The following is an 11475-nucleotide window of genomic DNA, read 5'->3' as shown; positions in this document are numbered from 1 at the left end:
TGGAGTGTATTGCACTGTAGTGTATGTTTTATAACAAACGTTTTCACGCCAATAGTGAGGATACCGGGATAATATTAACAATTTATCAGACGAGGGTAAGAGTAAAAGTTGCTATTTATTTTATAATTAAAAATACAAGCCGCTACATATATTTAGATTACTTTAATTTATACAATTATATATCTTATAGCTAAAAATTGATATTAGCTCTATAATGTTTAGTAAAGATGCTCCAATAAAAAGTCCGATAACACCTCCAATTGATACTATAAATATATAAAAAGAATTATATTAATATTAAACGAGTAAGAAGTTGGTGATCATCGATCATCGTTTTTAAGAAAATATTGGTTTTGTGAAAGTTTGATAACCTAATGATAGATCAAAATATGTTCACATTCAAAACCACAAGTCTCCAGTACTTCAAATACTTTATTTTTAAGGGTATGAAAGCGTTGGTGCGCATAATGAAAATTCTTTCGCGACGAGCATGCACACATACACTGTCCCTTGCTACATGTACTATGAGCATTTGTATGCCTGTGTGTGTAGCTCTAGCTGCCTGTAGCAATTTTGAAGCACAGCATTTGCATTCGGTCGATCTTGTGAAGTGCTCACATACATATGTATGTATGTATGTTGAGGATAATTTGTCGAATGTTTTAATAAAGAAAGCATTTATTTACGATGGCACGTCAGTGCCTTCTTAGACTTCTTTTGCGAATGTTCTTTATTGAATATATTCTTATGGTTAGAGCCGCATAGCTGCGCTGCCGGTTACGCCAGCAGCGGAGCGGCTTCGTACATATACATATATGCTTAGGTATAAGTGTTTATGTATTAGCTTAAGGGTCTGGCGAGAGTCGCAGACGGAGAGGGCGTAATGTGTCCACTTGTTTACGAAACAGTCGCGCATGTAAAATATGCCGACTCACCGGAGTTAGTACTCTGTTAAGGCACATGCTCTTGAGAGTGATCATATGACCTCTTATGTTGTGACTGCGAGTTATGTATGAATATTGCACTTTAATTGTAACAATGTATTTGTGACATTCTTTGTATATGTAAATATGTAAGGTACTGAGTACAGTGAACATTTGATAAAGTGGACGTACTACATCTCCCTCCTTTTGAAAAATAACATAATTTTATTGGAGTTATTATACCCTGAACCCATTGAAAATGGGAAATCAGGGTATAATGGTTTTGTGAAAAGTATGTAACAGGCAGAAGGAATCATCGCAGACCCCATAAAGTATATATATTCTTGATCAGGACGACGAGCTGAGTCGATATAGCCCTGTCCGTCTGTCCGTCCGTCCGTCCGTCCGTCCGTATGAGCAAAAGGATCTCAGAAGTTATAAGAGCTAGAGAGCTGAAATTTGGCATGCATACTCGTGTATATCATAGGCAGTACGAGTTTGCTTTATTTTTTCGATAACTCATCCGATAACTTTTTTATCGAGAATAATCGAAAAATCGACATTGTTTTTTCAGCCTAATTTGAACACTTTTCAACCAGGAGACTTCAAATTTGCGTTGTATATAGAGTTAATGGATACAAAGATTTTGTAATTTACAGATTTTGGATACCACGCCCCCTTCGCCCCCAATTTGTAAAAAACGCATTTCAAGTACTAGAGACTTGTGCTTTGGAATGTACACACATTTTAACTATATAAACACATTCTAAAAGTTTCATAAAGATACTCTTACTACAAGAGAAATTATTCAACTAATAAATTCTCATAATATTGCCCACATTGCAGCGCAGCCCAAGCGTAGCCGCTGCTTACTGCGCAGTTAGCAGAGCGCGTGCTTATAAGTGCATGTGTATGTATGTGTGCATAGAAGAAGTGCAGAATGATTAGAATATCAGCTTGGAGGGTTCAGGGTATCTCCCAGTCGAGCAGTCTCGACTGGAGCCTTCTTACTTGTTAATGTATGCTTATATGCAATTTATACAATTTCGGTTTTTGTTAAAATTTACCCCCCCACCTCTAAATTCACCCCCTCACCCTCACTTTTGTAAAAAGCGTATTTCAAATACTAGAGACTTGTGCTTTGGCAATTACATGCATATCCATGTCATAATCATAATCTAAAAGTTTCATGATGATGATCGTACGTCCACAAAAAAGTTATTAAGAAATTAAGTTCTCATAGTAAGCGCTCACTGCCGCCCATGCGTGTTTATGCTTGTGTGTGTGTATATGTATGTAATTGTTTGTGTATGTGTGTGTGTGTGTGTGTGTGTGTGTGTGTATGTATGTGTGTGTATGTGTATGTATGCCTGTTTGTGCGTGCGCGTGTGTGTGTGCGTGTTTCTTGTGTAAGCTGTAAGACGCGAAAAATTATTGAAATAGCTATTGCTCCAAGGGTTCAGGGGATCTCGTAGTCGAGTAGTCTCGACTAGAGCTTTCTTACTTGTTTTCTTAGTTATATTACTTATCCAGGGGTTTTTTTTTTTTTTTGTGTCTTATATCAAGCAGGTTGATCATTCCTGTTCTTGATTTTGATTTTTTATACCCTGAACCCATTGAAAATGGGAAATCAGGGTATAATGGTTTTGTGAAAAAGTATGTAACGGGCAGAAGGAGGCGTGGCAGACCCCACAAAGTATATATATGCTTGTATGCTTATATGCAATTTATACAATTTCGGTTTTTGTTAAAATTTACCCCCACCTCTAAATTCACCCCCTCACCATCACTTTTGTAAAAAGCGTATCTCTAATACTAGAGACTTGTGCTTTGGCAATTACATGCATATTCATTTTATAATCATAATCTAAAAGTTTCATGAAGATCGTACGTCCATAAAAAACTTATTAAACAATTAAGTTCTCATAGTAAGCGCACACTGCAGCCCATGCGTGTTTATGCTTGTGTGTGTGTATATGTATGTAATTGTTTGTGTATGTGTGTGTGTGTGTGTGTGTATGCGTTTTTTGTATGTATGCGTGTGTGTGTGTATGTGTGTCTTTATGCGTGTGTGTGTGTGTGTGTGTGCGTGTTTCTTGTGTGCGCTGAAAGTCGCGAAAAAGTATTGAAATATCTATTGCTCCAAGGGTTCAGGGGATCTCGTAGTCGAGCAGTCTCGACTAGAGCTTTCTTACTTGTTTATAGTTTTATTTTTGGTTTTTTTTTTTTTTTTTTTTTTTGCAATTAATTGATTATGAATTAAACATTTTTAATCTATCTTTATGTACTACTTGTTTTTTATTTTTATACCCTGAACCAATTTTCAATGGGAAATCAGGGTATAATGGTTTTGTTGAAATGTATGTAACAGGCAGAAGGAGGCGTGGCAGACCCCACAAAGTATATATATATTCTTGATCAGGGCGACGAGCTGAGTCGATTTGGCCCTGTCCGTCTGTCTGTCCGTCCGTATATATGAACGCGTCGATCTCAGAAGATATAAGAGCTAGAGACTTGAAATTTTTTTCCTAGGTCCGTGTATATCACGCGCATATCAAGTTTTTCTTTATATATTGATAAATAATCCCGATATTTTATTATCGATTAAAAACCTTATCGAAAGCTAGTTATTTAATTATATCTCCTACAACTTTACAGCTAAAGCTTCCAAATTTTAAATGTAGACTTATATGTATTTTATATAATTTCGATTTTTGTTGTAATCCACCCCCTCGCCATCACCATTGTAAAAGGCGTATTTCAAGTACTAGAGACGTGTGCTTTAGAATGTACCATATGATTAAATTATTCAACAACAGAAATTCTTATAATGTTGCCCACACTACAGCGCAGCCCAAGCGCAGTCGCTGCTTACTGCGCAGTTAGCAGAGCGCGTTCTACTACGTGCGTGTGTATGTATGTGTGTCGAAAAGAAGTGCAGACTGATTAGAATATCAGATTAGAGGGTTCAGGGTATCTCCTAGTCGAGCATCTCGACTAGAGTCTTGTTACTTGTTCTTATTTGTTTCTAGCATTATCCTAGCTCTCTTATATGCCTGTTCTAGTCTAAATTTTGATTCCTTAGCATAGTGTTTTACATTATAAAGTGGCTTTATTGTATCTATGCTATTAAAATCTTTTGGCAAGTTTGACGTTTTGCCGAGCACGAGCTCATATGGACAATAGTCATGTGCCATAGAGGGTGTTGTGTTAAAACAATACACAAAGTATCTTAAACATACTTCCCAATCTGTCTTATCGACTGATATGTAAGATCGTATGAACTTGTTAAGTGTTCTGTGGCTTCGTTCCACGGTACCTACTGTCTGGTGATGGTGTGCGGTTGAAGTTATGTTTTTATACCCTGAACCCATTTTCAATGGGAAATCAGGGTATAATGGTTTTGTTGAAATGTATGTAACAGGCAGAAGGAGGCGTGGCAGACCCCACAAAGTATATATATTCTTGATCAGGGCGACGAGCTGAGTTGATTTGGCCCTGTCCGTCTGTCTGTCCGTCTGTCCGTCCGTCCGTCCGTCTGTCCGTCTGTCCGTATGTATGAACGCGTCGATTTCAGAAGATATAAGAGCTAGAGACTTCAAATTTTTTTTAAAATGTTCGTAATTACAGCGCGCATATCAAGTTTATCATTAAAAATCGAAAATTCATCCCGATCTTTTTTTATCGATAAAAAATCTTATCGAAAACCAGTTATAAAATTATATCTTCTACACCTTTATTGCTAGAGTCTCCAAAATTTTAATGTATGCCTATATGCAATTTATACAATTTCGGTTTTTGTTAAAATTTACCCCCCCCCCTTAAATTCACCCCCCTCACCCCTCACTTTTGTAAAAAGCGTATTTCAAATACTAGAGACTTGTGCTTTGGCAATTACATGCATATCCATGTCATAATCATAATCTAAAAGTTTCATGAAGATCGTACGTCCATGAAAAAAGTTATTAAGCAATTAAGTTCTCATACTAAGCGCTCACTGCCGCCAAAAATTATTGAAATAGCTATTACTCCAAGGGTTCAGGGGATCTCGTAGTCGAGTAGTCTCGACTAGAACTTTCTTACTTGTTTTTATGAAGGTTTTTGTTAGTGGATTTTGATTTTGTTTTTGGTTTAGAGGGCTTAAAGTTAGTTGCTAGTGGGCTAGATTTATCTTTGGTAAATATTCTAAGTTTTAGATCCTCAGTTGACTGTGATAGATATGATTTGTTTTCCGTGTGGGGAAGGTTACCGTCTGTTTCCATATCTTCTGTTACCGTGGAATTTGGTTGATGCCTTTTATTTATTTCTGTGAGTACCTTCTCCAGGGGGAAGATCGTAGATGGAGTGCTTGCTGTTTGCTGCGTAGTAATGATTTGTGTATGTGAGCATTGTCTATTGGTTGAATTTTGTGTTGATGTTGATGTGTTTGGCGTTGGTTGTGCAAGAGTTTTAGCATAGCTGTTTCTCAATTGTTGATTGTGCCTGTTGTGATATATATCCAGTGCGGTTTTGTGATCGACTTTTTCGGTGGTTTTTATTGCAGCTCTTGTTGTTTAAGGAAGGTGGGGAATTTACGGTCGAGTGGGCTATGTTGGTGGTCAATTTGGGGGTTATTTTTGCAGTTTAGGCAGTTTAGCGTATTTTTGCAGAGTTCCCCATCATTTGTGTGTTTTGCTTCTGAGCAGATTTTCTTTCAGATATGTTTCGTAGTTCGTTGCAATATATTACGCCTTTGGTTGTATTTAAAGTCTTGTGTTCTGTTGCAGTCATATCGAGATTATTCATTTTTTTTAGTGCAATTAGTTTCAGTGCTTGCAGTTTGTTTTTAGTTTTAATAAGCAGGGAGCCGTCTCTTGTTCTTTTACATGTTTCTACTTCTCCTCCGCATGCATAGTCTATGGTCTTTTTATGATAAAGGGTGACACTTTTTTCGAATGATTCGTTGTCGTTCCGTTTTAGTACAATGTATTTTGGCTCGTTTATTTGTGGTTTGTAGGTTTTGCTTCTAGCGGGTGGTTCGTTCATGGTTGTTGTTTTTGGGCTATTGCCCAGTGTAACTGTTTATGGTGTGTGTTTGTTTTTGTTTCTGTTTGCTTTTGCGATAGATTTTTGTTAGTCGCGCGTTTGCTGATAAGCTTTGCGTTTGCGTTTTGTTTTTATACCCTGAACCCATTTTCAATGGGAAATCACGGTATAATGGTTTTGTTGAAATGTATGTAACAGGGAGAAGGAGGCGTGGCAGACCCCACAAAGTATATATATTCTTGATCAGGGTGACGAGCTGAGTTGATTTGACCCTGTCCGACTGTCTGTCCGTCTGTCCGTCTGTCCGTATGTATGAACGCGTCGATTTCAGAAGATATAAGAGCTAGAGACTTCAAATTTTTTTAAAAATGTCCGTAATTACAGCGCGCATATCAAGTTTATCATTAAAAATCGATAACTCATCTCGATCTTTTTTTTATCGATAAAAAACCTTATTCGGTTTTTGTTAAAATTTACCCCCACCTCTAAATTCACCCCCTCACCCTCACTTTTGTAAAAAGCGTATTTCAAATACTAGTGACTTGTGCTTTGGCAATTACATGCATATTCATATATGTTATAATCATAATCTGAAAGTTTCATGAAGATCGTACGTCCATAAAAAAAGTTATTAAACAATTAAGTTCTCATAGTAAGCGCACACTGCAGCCCATGCGTGTTTATGCGTGGGTGCTTGTGTGTGTATGTGTTTGTGTATGTGTGTGTGTATGTGTGTGTATGCGTTTGTGGGTGTATGCGTGTGTGTGTGTATGTGTGTGTGTGTGTGTGTGTATGCCTGTGTGTGCGTACGTGCCTGTGTGTGTGTGTGTGTGCGTGTTTCTTGTGTAAGCTGAAAGACGCGAAAAATTATTGAAATATCTATTGCTCCAAGGGTTCAGGGGATCTCGTAGTCGAGCAGTCTCGACTAGAGCTTTCTTACTTGTTATACCCTGAACCCATTGAAAATGGGAAATCAGGGTATAATGGTTTTGTGAAAAGTATGTAACAGGCAGAAGGAATCATCGCAGACCCCATAAAGTATATATATTCTTGATCAGGACGACGAGCTGAGTCGATATAGCCCTGTCCGTCCGTCCGTCCGTCCGTATGAGCAAAAGGATCTCAGAAGATATAAGAGCTAGAGAGCTGAAATTTGGCATGCATTCTCGTGTATACCATAGGCAGTACGAGTTTGCTTTATTTTTTCGATAACTCATCCGACAACTTTTTTATCGAGAATAATCGTAAAATCGACATTGTTTTTTCAGCCTAATTTCAACACTTTTAGACCTGGAGACTTCAAATTGGGGTGTATATAAAGTTAATGGATACAAAGATTTTGTAATTTACAGCTTGGGCTGCGCTGTAGTGTGGGCAACATTATAAGAATTTATTTGTTGAATAATTTAATTTCTAGACGTACAATCTTAATGAAACTTTCAGAACATAATCATAATGTTCAAATGTATGTACATTCCAAAGCACAAGTCTCTAGTACTTGAAATACGTCTTTTACAAAGGTGAGGGTGAGGGGGTGGATATAAGGGTGGGGGAAAATTACAACAAAAATCGAAATTATATAAAATATATATAAGTCTACATTTAAAATTTGGAAGCTCTAGCTCTAAAGGTGTAGGAGATATAATTAAATAGCTAGCATTCGATAAGGTTTTTGATCGATAATAAAATATCGGGAGTATTTATCGATATTTAAAGAAAAACTTGATATGCGCGTGATATACACGGACCTAGGAAAAAAAATTTAAAGTCTCTAGCTCTTATATCTTCTGAAATCGACGCGTTCATACATACGGACGGACGGACGGACGGACGGACGGACGGACAGACAGACGGACAGGGCCAAATCGACTTAGCTCGTCGCCCTGATCAAGAATATATATACTTTGTGGGGTCTGCCACGCCTCCTTCTGCCTGTTACATACTTTTAACAAAACCATTATACCCTGATTTCCCATTTTCAATGGGTTCAGGGTATAACAAGTAAGAAGACTCTAGTCGAGACTGCTCGACTAGGAGATACCCTGAACCCTCTAATCTGATATTCTAATCAGTCTGCACTTCTTTTCGACACACATACATACACACACACGTATTAGAATGCGCTCTGCTAACTGCGCTTGGGCTGCGCTGTAGTGTAGTAACATTATAAGAATTTATTTGTTGAATAATTTAATTTCTAGACGTACAATCTTTATGAAAGTTTCAGGGCGTAATTATATGGTGAAAATGTATGTACATTCCAAAGCAATTGTCTCTAGTACTTGAAATACGCCTTTTACAAAGGTGAGGGTGAGGGGGTGGATATAGGGGTGGGGGGTAAATTACAACAAAAATCGAAATTATATAAAATACATATAAGTCTACAGTTAAAATTTGGAAGCTCTAGCTCTAAAGGTATAGGAGATAAATTAAATAACTAGCTTTCGATAAGGTTTTTAATCGATAATAAAATATCGGGAGTAGTTATCGATATAAAAAGAAAAACTTGATATGCGCGTGATATACACGGACCTAGGAAAAAAATTTCAAGTCTCTAGCTCTTATATCTTCTGAAATCGACGCGTTCATACATACGGACGGACGGACGGACGGACGGACAGACAGACGGACAGGGCCAAATCGACTTAGCTCGTCGCCCTGATCAAGAATATATATACTTTGTGGGGTCTGCCACGCCTCCTTCTGCCTGTTACATACTTTTAACAAAACCATTATACCCTGATTTCCCATTTTCAATGGGTTCAGGGTATAACAAGTAAGAAGACTCTAGTCGAGACTGCTCGACTAGGAGATACCCTGAACCCTCTAATCTGATATTCTAATCAGTCTGCACTTCTTTTCGACACACATACATACACACACACGTATTAGAATGCGCTCTGCTAACTGCGCTTGGGCTGCGCTGTAGTGTAGTAACATTATAAGAATTTATTTGTTGAATAATTTAATTTCTAGACGTACAATCTTTATGAAAGTTTCAGGGCGTAATTATATGGTGAAAATGTATGTACATTCCAAAGCAATTGTCTCTAGTACTTGAAATACGCCTTTTACAAAGGTGATGGTGAGGGGGTGGATATAGGGGTGGGGGTAAATTACAACAAAAATCGAAACAAGAAACAAGCACACACACACACACACACGCACGTACGCAAACACAGGCATACATACACACACACGCATACAGATACACATACACACACACACACGCATACATACACAAACGCATACACACCCACACACATACACACACACATACACAAACACATACACACACAAGCAACCACGCGTAAACACGCATGGGCTGCAGTGTGCGCTTACTATGAGAACTTATATACCCTGATTTCCCATTGAAAATGGGTTCAGGGTATAATAAATTCTTATAATGTTGCCCACAATACAGCGCAGCCCAAGCGCAGTCGCTGCTTACTGCGCAGTTAGCAGAGCGCACGTGTAATACGTGCGTGTTTATGTATGTGTGTCCAAAAGAAGTGCAGACTGATTAGAATATCAGATTAGAGGGTTCAGGGTATCTCCTAGTCGAGCAGTCTCGACTAGAGTCTTCGTACTTGTTAATAATTTGCTTTTTATACCCTGAACCCATTTTCAATGGGAAATCAGGGTATAATTGTTTTGTTGAAATGTATGTAACAGGGAGAAGGAGGCGTGGCAGACCCCACAAAGTATATATATTCTTGATCAGGGTGACGAGCTGAGTTGATTTGGCCCTGTCCGTCTGTCTGTCCGTCTGTCCGTCTGTCGGTCTGTCCGTCTGTCCGTATGTATGAACGCGTCGATTTCAGAAGATATAAGAGCTAGAGACTTCAAATTTTTTTAAAATGTCCGTAATTACAGCGCGCATATCAAGTTTATCATTAAAAATCGATAACTCATCTCGATCTTTTTTATCGATAAAAACCTTATCGAAACCCAGTTATAAAATTATATCTTCTACACCTTTATTGCTAGAGTCTCAAAATTTGTAATGTATGCTTATATGCAATTTATACAATTTCGGCTTTTGTTAAAATTTACCCCCCACCCCTAAAATCACCCCCTCACCCTCACTTTTGTAAAAAGCGTATTTCAAATACTAGAGACTTGTGCTTTAGCAATTCATGCATATTCATGTTATAATCATAATCTAAAAGTTTCATGAAGATCGTACGTCCATAAAAAAAGTTATTAAACAATTAAGTTCTCATAGTAAGCGCACACTGCAGCCCATGCGTGGTTGCTTGTATGTGTATGTGTGTGTGTATGTGTGTGTGTGTATGCGTTTGTGTCTGTATGCGTGTGTGTGAGTATGTGTGTCTGTATGCGTGTGTGTGTATGTATACCTGTGTGTGCGTACGTGCGTGTGTGTGTGTGTGTGTGTGCGTGTTTCTTGTGTAAGCTGAAAGTCGCGAAAAAGTATTGAAATATCTATTGCTCCAAGGGTTCAGGGGATCTCGTAGTCGAGCAGTCTCGACTAGAGCTTTCTTACTTGTTTAATTTGTGAAGCTTTGTGTGCAGTGTCGGTTCATTAATTTCATTATTTGCATTTTTGCTTTAGTGTTTCTATTTGTTGGCGCTCTCCCCAGTTCAGTCTTTCTAAGTTTGTTGTGAGTGTGTGCATAAGTTGCTCTCACTATCTACGGTTGTTGTATTTGCCTCTCTTGAATCTTTGATTTTTGTGGTGTGCAAGTATACTCTCTCGCTGAGGACTTTTGATCTGCTCTGTAACGGCTGTTTTTGTTGTTGACTCGCTCTCTCAACATATATTTTCGTTGCGCTCTGTAACGGCTGTTTGTTGTTGGACTCGCTCTCAACACATTTATATCTCTCTTGGTTTTTACATTTCTGTTTACATTCAGTAATTTTGTGATCTATCCCAATTGCCAATATGAGTTGCTGCAAAAAGCTTGCACTTTCAGGCAAACAGTTGATTCTGCACAAGCGCAATTTATAAGTTGCTGGCTGTGTGATAACATGATGCATACTAAGTGTGCAGGTCTTACTGGGCGTGAATATGACAAGATTATGTGTTTTACTAAAGCTGGTAGTGGAGGCATACGCTGGTCTTGTCCGATTTGCTTGGAAAAAAAAATAAACTTTTCTAAAATGTATAGTGCTGTGAGGGCTCAATTTTTAAAACTGAAGAAGATTTCTATGCAGTTGACCAGTGACATGGCTGCTGCTGAGGAAATCTTAAATCAGTATGGCTTTGAAAGTCCTCTCTCTCAATTGGAGACTCCTTTGTTGTCGGTAACTCCTTCTGTAATAGTACCGTCACCTAATTCGCTAGCTCCTCCCGCACCTTGCGCTTCTGTTTTGTCGTCGGCTCCCAAATCTCTAGATCCTCCTTCACCTTGTCCCATATCTGTTTCTCCTATTGAGGCTTCTATTGAAACTCAAGCCCCTGTCCCAAATTTGGATGCTACTTCTATTGTTGCTCAAACAAAGAGTGTCAATAAGTCAGCCTCTCCTAGCATTACCTTATATTTTGTCTCTCCTAGAAAGCAAG

At 38.3% G+C, this 11475-nt stretch overlaps 1 long non-coding RNA gene across 1 annotated transcript in view; it reads right to left on the bottom strand.

Moving 5' to 3' along the window:
* Nucleotides 1-209: 209 nt before the first annotated feature.
* Nucleotides 210-11475, bottom strand: part of LOC122757825 — a 52911-nt gene continuing 41645 nt past the window's right edge. The window contains exon 4 of the long non-coding RNA XR_006357990.1: nt 210-266. This is a non-coding gene — a long non-coding RNA (uncharacterized LOC122757825). The remainder of the gene's footprint in view (nt 267-11475) is intronic.

Source organism: Drosophila mojavensis, unplaced genomic scaffold (genome assembly GCF_018153725.1).
Source record: "Drosophila mojavensis isolate 15081-1352.22 unplaced genomic scaffold, ASM1815372v1 contig_82, whole genome shotgun sequence".
Taxonomy (NCBI): Eukaryota; Metazoa; Arthropoda; class Insecta; order Diptera; family Drosophilidae; genus Drosophila; species Drosophila mojavensis.
Note: the sequence above shows the minus strand (reverse complement) of the source record. Positions and strands in the feature narration are given on the sequence as shown.